The following is a 9,736-nucleotide window of genomic DNA, read 5'->3' as shown; positions in this document are numbered from 1 at the left end:
AATTGCAATATAGTGGGATGATTGGTATTGTGAGCCTTGTATCCACAGTAAAATGGAAATATATCCAAAAATTATCAGGAAATGATCTACAATAGTTTAATAAGCAGCCTGCCCCACAATCCATCTAAAATTTCTAAATCCTCGTGATCATACTGTTACGGTTTCCTTGAAAACGAACCTCTCCACATTTTTAGCACAATGAACAGCTATAGAAAAGCTTCTATAAACAACATTCTCTCGGGTTTGTCCGCGTCTGTATGTAAGTGGCTCTTGGACGTGGGGCCGAGTCATTTGCGGCGGGCGGGCGGGCTTTGGGCATGGTCTGGCACGTCAGTCACAGTCCACCAGCAGAGCACAGTAGCACCTTTTCCGTGTTGCCCGGCCGCCTGTCAGCAGCGGCATTAAGCCATTACGCTGGCGTGCGAGCCGTCCTCGTGGCCGCCCCACACCGACACGCATCCGCCCTGGGACGCACACCGTAATTACACCCAACACACACACACACACACAGACACACTTCATTCTCATCTCCCCTGGCAACTCCAATCAGTGCACCCAAAGAGCTCCAGCTAATTCATTACGTTTGGTGGAGGGAAGTGGGCTGCCTGTAATGACACCAATTGCGCTGACCTAAACGCTGTAATAGGACCTCTCAGTACACTGGCGAGGAAATGGCTGCAATTGAGGCTCTTCCACTTCCTAGCAACCCAAGCCTGGGCCTGCAATTTGAAAGGGTGGAGGGAGGGGATTGTAGGGAGGGGTGGGGGTGCTGGGCCTCACATTACCTGCGCCCCGCAGCTTGAAACGCGGCCTAATGAAGGCAAAATTGTACGAATTAAGCCGAGGCAACAAACAGAAAAGTGGAAGCATGTGTGCCAATCGGGTTCTCTCCTTCATTCGGTGGCTGTCTCTTAACACCCAGATTACGGCAAAGCGGAATTTGCCCGGCTGGGCAATCAGGAAAGACCGGAGGGGAAACAAACAGCGGGCTTGTTTGGTTCGGAAAGAGGAAGCTAGTGCAAGAGGAGGGAAGAAAGGGGGAGGCGAGCAAGTGGGGAGGAATTCTCGACGTAGTTCTAAGAGGTGAGTCCAATATTTAACACTTAACTGTGAGGGTTGTTTTGCAAACGACTGACCGGGGAAAGATAATATTAGAAAATACTTTTAATGATGTGTTATAGACTACTGGGCTGCCAGACGATTGAAAGGAAGTTGGGACCGGTGGGAATGCACACCAAGAAAGTTCAAACAAGTACAATAGAATTTCTAAGCGGCCTTTGGGTCTAATCCAGAATGCAAAACAATGCAATAATTCAAATACATACCTAAACTTAGAATCATGTAAAGCTTAAGAAGTGTTTATACTACAAAAATTTATGAAATATAACAGCAGAATGACATTGATTATCAGATCTGACTTTTCAGAACTATTCTAATATATTAGCCTGAAATAAAGGGCCAATAGTGCAATGCATTGTTGTGCAATTGTCACAATACGGGGTCAATGAATGCTTTTTGCCAAGTTATTCAGTAAGTGTAAAAGCCTCATCCCAATACCGAAAACAGGCAAGTTTTCACCGTATACTGAAACAGACAAGTCTAACAGCCTCTCCTTTTCGCCACACGCCAACAAACACAGTGCACCTTGGCTTTTGGCTCTTAGACAACATGTCTTGCAGAATAACCTTACGCTTCCCCAAAAAGAAGCCACCAAAACTTACGGCGTGATACACAAGAAAAACACAATCGACACTTGTACAGTACTTTAAAGCAACAGTGCTTGTTGATCTTTAGGAAAAGAGACCCTTCAACCTTGCCCTTTCCCCGCTTTAAGAGGACACATGTTGCTGCCTTGCACGAATGTAATAAGTCCATCTGTAGACACTAAATGCACAAGCCGAGCAATGAAAGCTAAAGCCCGGCGCGGCAGCTGCGTGCGACCCCCCCCTCCCCGCACACGGCATTACCTCAACCCCGCTCGACAAAACACAGGTTGCTCCTATTATAGTGGCGGACGGTGCGCGCTCTGCGATTGGTTGGCCCGGAATAAAAGCAAAGGCTGGGTGAGTTTTAAAGGCCTACCTTTGGGATGAGGTAGGGCATGCAGGCGCGCCAGTCGGTCAGGAGATAATGTTATCTGGACACTCTTCAGTCGGCCCCGACGCCGGTGGACTGGCGAACAGCTGGAGAGCAGGAAGATTCTTTTTTTTTGTCCATCAAGCCCAACAAGATGTCTTGAAACCTGCAGAGAAAGTACATTCTTGATTTCACGATTGGTTAGGTCAAAATACAATCAGGACTGGGTATTTTACTATTATTTGATTTAAGTATGACAATAAAGGTGTAGAGTCAAACTTTGTCACAGCCAACATTGTTGTTATGGTTTTCTTCAGAAGTCCGTTTCTGCCAAATATGTCCACCACAAAAAAAATAGCTCATGGATTATATATATTTTTTTAGACTAACTATTCTTTTTAAATTCATTATTTGATAAAAAAAAAAAGAATGGGGAATTCTATGTCAATAATTTTCTTGAGTTATTTTTTATTTGTATGTTCAAAGGGATGTATATTTTGTTTTACTGTAGTAATGTCTGTTTTGGAAAAAAACTGTAATCTTTAATTATTTTTTTAAGGTATAAAAGGGGGGAAGAAGCTATGATCTCAATTCGATAGTCCATTCTTTCATTGAGAACTACCAACATTTTATTGCAATACAGACAATGTACTTTGCAAACCGCACAAGATGACAAGATGGACCGAATCTAATCCCAAGGCCTTAACTTGGACACCTGTGCTATAACCTTTCTACTTAGGTTCATCTTCGAGTTTGAATTTTTCCTCCAAAGGTTCTTCAAAGAGTTGAATAAGACTTTCCACTTTGACCCCAAACCTTTTTTTTATTATTATTATTATGATTCCAGCGTATGCCACAGCCTGAGAAGTGGGTCACATGGAGGCAAAAGAGCCCATCGGCCACTTTGAGCCGCTTCAAGTCCCGTCACGTAAACAATGGCACTTCACGGGGAGAGGCTGGTCTTCCTTCCTGCCTGGCTTCCTGTCCATCGTTCTGCCTGACTTGGCAAACTCAATGCTTAACCCCCCCTCCCCAATGGCCCCTCCCTCCTTCAGCCATTCAGAAGCAACCCCCCCCCCCCTCCCATCCCCTTAAACGCAGCGACGGAGAGGAAGGGAAAGAGGTGACGACAAAGGACAAATGATAAACGACGACAAAGCGACACGATTCTTGTGTGGAAGTGCAACACGGCGAGTCAACAAGCTTGGCCCTTTGACATGTAGATGATTGCGGTGAAGGTGACGCGGGAGGGCCACGCTGGGTGGGGTTGGGGGGGTGGGGGGTTCAAGTTGTGAATGTACTGATTGGCACCTACAGTGGCCTAAACTTTGAAACCCGCCCACGACCTCCAGTCCTTTCTCATGCGGGCCGAGCCCAGCAGATTGATGGTCGCCAGTGCACTTCCTCCTCAGGGAGCACGACCTCCACTTGAAGAATGGCTGACCGTTGATTAGCCCGAGTCATTACCATTCAAGGCTACCTGCCATTGTGTGCCGGCACACTGATGAATGAAAAATTAGTATGTAAGCAAAAAAAATAACCACAAGAAACAGAAAAGACAAAAGTTACTACAGGTGCAAGATAATTAAGATACTTTGAAATGGACTATTCGATTTTCAATATTATAAAAAAATGTTTATTAATAGTGGAACTATTGTGGGTGATTGATTTTATAATCAGGACAAATCTTAATTCCAGAATTCATTTTATGTCATATATTTTGGACTAATTACCAATATCTCTATCTATTTGTATAACTCATCATACTTGCATCAAGACAATAAAAGCATTCAATTCAATTCGAGTATTCATGAAAAAATGTTTTTTTCCAAGATGTTATTCACATTTACTCCTGATTTTAAGCGATTACTTTGTACGATCACCATCCCGATAATGATAACAGCAAAAAAGCATGTATTAATCATAGATGCGGACATCCTGTCACAAATGTATGATGATGACAAATACTACGTTTCGTGACCCGATGTTCACCTCACCTTATTCGGGTGCTGTAAACCTCACGCGGTTTTTAAAAAAACAGACTTCCTGACGAACCCAATCCACATTTTATTAGTTTATGGTTCTAAATGGGTCAACAAAAGAGCGACTTTTTGCGCGTATTCCTTCGCACCTGAACAGATGCCATGCGCATCATCTGTTACTTAAATCGGAAACAAACAATTTCTTTAACAAACATTTGAAGATCGTGCTTTTGTATTTTGTTTTTGTTTAACCTTGTCAAACTTTAAACAATTCTTATTTATATCACAACCTTCCCAGTGCGGCGTCCGAATCAGCGACTATTAAAAACCAAGAAAGACGCGTGTTAAATAAACATACCTTGCTGAAAATTGCGTCAAAAACATTGTTCATTTCTTTTCCCAAAATGTTTGTTATTCTTCCACAACTACAAAATGGTTTAATCACTAATTAGAATAACCTGGTTCCATTCTGCGCTTCTACGGTGTCTCACAAGCGCAAAAAATATACCCATTGAAATGAATGGGGAGAAAAAGAATGTCAGAAGTGCTACAAAAATACCCACTTCTAATCATGTTGGGTATTTTTCCAAACAATTCCTGCATTGTAATATAATATCACACTAAAGAAACGTTTTTTAAGAATAAAAAAGTGATTTAAAGTGTATAAAGAAAACACTTGATCAGCGGGCTGTCAAGAAGCCTCCAGAACAGGGGTAAAGAACCTATGGCTCGGGAGCCAAATGTGGCTCATATGATGGGTGCATATGAGCTTAAATATGGAAATGCTTAAATAGGGATGTGAAGGGAGACATGGGAAAACTTTTGGATATTTGACACAACAAATACAGACAAAAGAAAAGAAAATATGGAAATAGAAAGTTAGTGATGCCTTGAGGAGAAAACAGCCAAAAAATTCACTGCAGGCATCCCAGCAACATTGAATAAGTCTTTTAATGTTGCACCTGTACAGTGCGTGGGAGGAAGTCTGCATACTTGATGTGGGCAATATGTATACTTCAGACCCTCAGGAAAGGAACCAATTAAGGGGCTTTGTTGTTTATTCTCACTACACTTCATATATATGTAAAAGGCCTGAATACAAAAAAAATGCCCCTCCTCTTTCTCTTTCAAAAAAAATATATAACCTTGGCACAACATGGCTGACGTTCCTGTAAAGGCCAATTGAGCGTTTGATTGTGGCCAAACACGGACACGGTTACGAGCACGCGTCTCAGTCTTGTCGTAAAGACGAGGCGCTGGCGGACAGCTGGTTTCACTTTTTTTTTTTTTTTTTTAGGTGGAATGGGGGGGGATTTGGCTGGCTGGCCCACTCACACTTTCCTTTGTTTGAACAAAGTGTTCCTCTTTTGATGCGTCCTGAGTAATGGTGTGATATTCACAGGGTGGCCGCACGCTTGCCTTTCAACTCCTCCACAGCTGGCTTCTTGAAACACATGCAGACTTTAAAATAAATGCAACAGGTAACCACAAAAGGTTGAAAATACATTACAGACATCTCAAGAAATACACACTTTCCGACTATCAACACTTGTGCCATTTCATCTCCCACATTTTTAGTCCATTTGACCCCTCATCTCATTCCCGATGCCCTCTTCCTCTCCACTTTCTGGCCTAACTCATCCCTCCAGTGGACAAAAGACCCTTCCCAGGTTCAAAGACCTTTATTAAATAAAAAGATGAGTGAGTGAGGGGTGTTGGGAGCATGAGATGAAGTTCCACAGATCAAATCCTGTAATACCCTGACACATTTCTAGAAGCCCGTGCTTGAGCATGAGCCTAAAATCAACAACAGATAAGCCCCTCTGTGTCCCTTGTCTTTGATCTGGAGGGGTGTGGAGGTGCTGTGGTGGTGCTGATGGGAGGGGGGGGGGGTGTAACTCCTAAGCTTCCTCTTTTGGACCCCCCATTCCATTCCTGTTGGATGTAGAGAGCCCAGAGAGATAGGGCAAAGAAGATGCCTTACAACCCCAAGACTTGATTTTCAGGCTGTAAAATGACTCTAATGTTGTTATCCCATCAATGGTTACCATTGAGGGTAAAAGACGTACAATCCTACTGTCATTGGTAGGGAACAAGTTAAGCTTGTCTAAAAATTAGCATTTCACAGTCGAGCTGAAGTGACGTGAGGTCACCTCCATTACAAAGGTAATCAAAGTTGCCTTCCTGTCTATTTTCACCCCATTTACACACAACTTGACCCCCGCTAAGACAACAATCCCCTCCCAGTGTGAAAAAGGACACGTCTTTTGCTTGTTTTTTTGTCGTGATGACCTTACATCCTCGTGAAGCAACGGCGCAAACAACAAGCTCAGTCTAAAAACTGTTTACATAGCGTGCCGGAGTGCAAACATTCCGTGTAGACTTGTTTGGCAGGAACGCTTGTGAAGCCAGAACGTTTCTTTTGAAGAAGCCATGGCTTGTTAGGATATTCGCCGAGGTCAGCCCAACTATAGCGGAAGAGATTTGAAATCTACTAACCTACTGGCTTCCGTGCAGACATCCAAACCGTTTTGTTGGATGACTGCCAACCAACATTCAAATTGTGGGCGGTCCCATTGTCATCAATGGTAGTGAAACATGATGACTCAATGCCAGATTTCCCACTTAAAATGGATTTTATGTCTATAACTCATAATAGCAGGCTATGTATTAAGTAACAAAATAATCAGCAAATGTATTTTTATGCTATTATCGAGTGTTTTATACGATATATTTATACTATTGACAAAAAGACAAAATCTGCAAAAAAAATGCTGGTTTTAGAACAACAATATTTCTATCTCCAAAAGAATACAGTAGTATGACCCAATGCTGATGGTGGCTGACCAATAGATGACAAAAGAAAGTATCTGGTGGGAGTCCACCACCCATTGGCCCACCCCCACCTTCCAACCCACTCCTGTCCCATTGCCCCCCAGCCGAGAAGAGCCGGACGGAACTAAAGCCCCCCCATTGTTGTCCCCTCATGCAGGATCAGCAGGCAGTAGAGAGGGATGTGAGGGTGGGTGGAGAAAAGATGGGGCTGCTGGTCTAGGGAGGGGGGTGTGGGGGGGGGGGGGGGGGTCACCCAGCCCGCTCAAACAAATCGTGTGATAGGACTTGGCCCTATCTAATCAAGGGCAGGAGGTCACTTCCGAACAACTGGGCAATAAAAGATTATTTCCAGCCACATAACAGGAGCCGTTGGGGTGGGGGGGTTGGCGGGACGCAGAGGGGGGGAGGAATGGGATGGTAGATGGGGGGGGGGCTGTCTGTGAGGGGAGGAAGTGAATTGAAAAAAGCCAGCAGACGGGAACCATCTGTCTGGATGCAAAGTCTAATCCCCCCCCCCGCCAAAAAAAAAGCCAAAGAAAGAGAGAAACCGTGGGGGAAGCAATTTGAAAATGGTGCTTCTTCTTCCTATATGGATTCAACTATCAATTCGAAGGGTGAACCACAACAATGGGTCAGATTTGCCCGTGAAAGTGGAGCCGGAGATCATCGATCGTCGTTGTCTATATAAGGGCATTCCAAGAGGAAGGAAGTAGACTTGAGAATTCAATTGGAGGGCTGTGTGTTTGGACAGTAATAACAGAAAGGTGACGGGTTGCGCCACGGTCGCGAGTCTCAATGAAACACCTCCAACTTGAACGACAGCCCTCAACACCTGATAAAACAGTGGCCGTTTGGCCGGCCCTTTATAGCGCCGGAGGAGAAAAGATGGCTCCGGGTCACAATTCAAACAGGAAATGGTTACAGTTTATGACTGCAGACCTCTACCAAGGCCAAACTATTCCATTTTGGATTTTTATCAAATGTTCTTTTCTTTCCAATCCCCCTTTGGATTTTGTCCAAAAATTTTAAAAAAGGTACAAAAATCTGCATGTTTTGGGGATGTGGTGAGGAAACATTATTTGTGCTAAAAAGGGGGTAAAAAGTCATTTTGATCCCATGGAGGCCAAATAATGTCAAACATTTTTGCCGCAACTCGTCCAAAAACACGTCTCCAGAGATGGCTTCTTTCCGAGTACGGGTCAATCCAGAAGAGGCTCAAATCCCTACACTTCCTCTGATTGCTTATTTCTATTTATAAGAGTGAGGGGAGTGCAGGGGTGTTTGGTTGGGTGGGTGGGTGTCGGGGGGCTTTAATGAGTACCATATGAGGAGTTTGAGGAAAGCTGAAGCAGCAATGTGGAGGAGGAGGAGGACCTTTGGGAGAGAACGTTCTGCCCCGCCGCGACCAACGGCTCGGAGGTTCCTCCATGACTCACGTGGTAGTCCTACATTAAAATTAAAAAAAAAAAAAATATTGCAAAAAGAATGACGTGGGCGTGTAGAGCTTCTAAATTTAACTTGAAACGAGCTTTGCACTTCATACCCACAGATGACTCAATAGTGACTCAGATTTCACTTTTCAAAAGTAGCGTCATTCACCACATGAGGAAGATGTGATGAGCAAATCAAACCGCAAAGGAAATATGTGTCTGTTTTTTTTTTAAACTCGTATAATGCGTAATAAACATGGTGTGTCATATTTCTTATAGTGGCTGCCAATGAACTCAAGATCAGCATTGTACATCAGAGGAATGACAGACAGATAAAAAAATGTAAAACGTATGTCTTTTTTTCTTTAAAAACTCTCCCGGATTGGAACTACTTGATTGCATTTTGCAAAAATAAAAACTCCAAACATAATTAAATTGCATTTGATTGACATTTTTAGATGAATGAACTTTCATCCTCTGAGGATTTACTTAACGGCAAAAGGACTGTTGCCGGGGAAGAAATAAAAGCTATATCAGTCTCCGTCACAAAGTTAGAAATCCGCTTCCTTATTTGGTTTAGGCTGCAAAACATCAAGTAAACACACTGTCACTCCAAGCATATAGTGGAGGGGGTGTGGGAGTCAGGGGTGGGAGGGGGTCTCCTATTGTTTGTCGTCATGCCTGCAATCCAAACGGCTTTGGAGTTGCGTCGCACTGAAAGACGACAGGAAACTGACAAATCACTAATCTACTCTTAAAGCAACAAAAGGTACATTCCACCTCAATCCCACCCCAAGAAGCCCATTAGGGGGGGACGGAAACCTTCTTCAGGGGTCACACTTTTTGCTAAATCTCATCCAATGAACGACTTTGGGAGGAAGTCAGGTTTGAATACTTTGATATAATTGGTGAAAATACAGATTGCTGGAGAGCGTGGTAAGAGGCATCAATTTCTTGCCCAAATACTGCCTAACTGAAAACATAAGCTGTGTGTTTTGTTTAATATTTGAAATCATTCTTGATTGGTTAAATCTGAAATGCATTAGCACACAGTATTTTTTTTGCTGTGCTTTTACTTTCATGAATGTAAAAATGTAGTTTGAGGGGGGAAAAGACTTAATTTAAATGTTCCCTATATTTAATATTTGTATTTTTTTTATGCCAATCGACCAATCAACAAGTAGAAGTGCAGAATCGTCCCAAATTTAACATGTCCTGGACATGCGCCAAAATCAACAGGTGATGATACAAAATGTACAAGAAATCATCCCTTCGATTCGTTTAAACTTGGGTGTTTCATTGCCATTGACGACACTACCCTTCAACAAATGAATAAGCACCCTCAATGGCAACCAACAAGTTAATAACAAAAAAAAGTGACCCTAAAATGTCCAAAAAACACCTGACCAGAAT

This window comes from Stigmatopora nigra, chromosome 14 (genome assembly GCF_051989575.1).
Source record: "Stigmatopora nigra isolate UIUO_SnigA chromosome 14, RoL_Snig_1.1, whole genome shotgun sequence".
Taxonomy (NCBI): Eukaryota; Metazoa; Chordata; class Actinopteri; order Syngnathiformes; family Syngnathidae; genus Stigmatopora; species Stigmatopora nigra.
The sequence above is the reverse complement of the archived record's forward strand: the minus strand, read 5'-3'. Positions refer to the sequence as shown.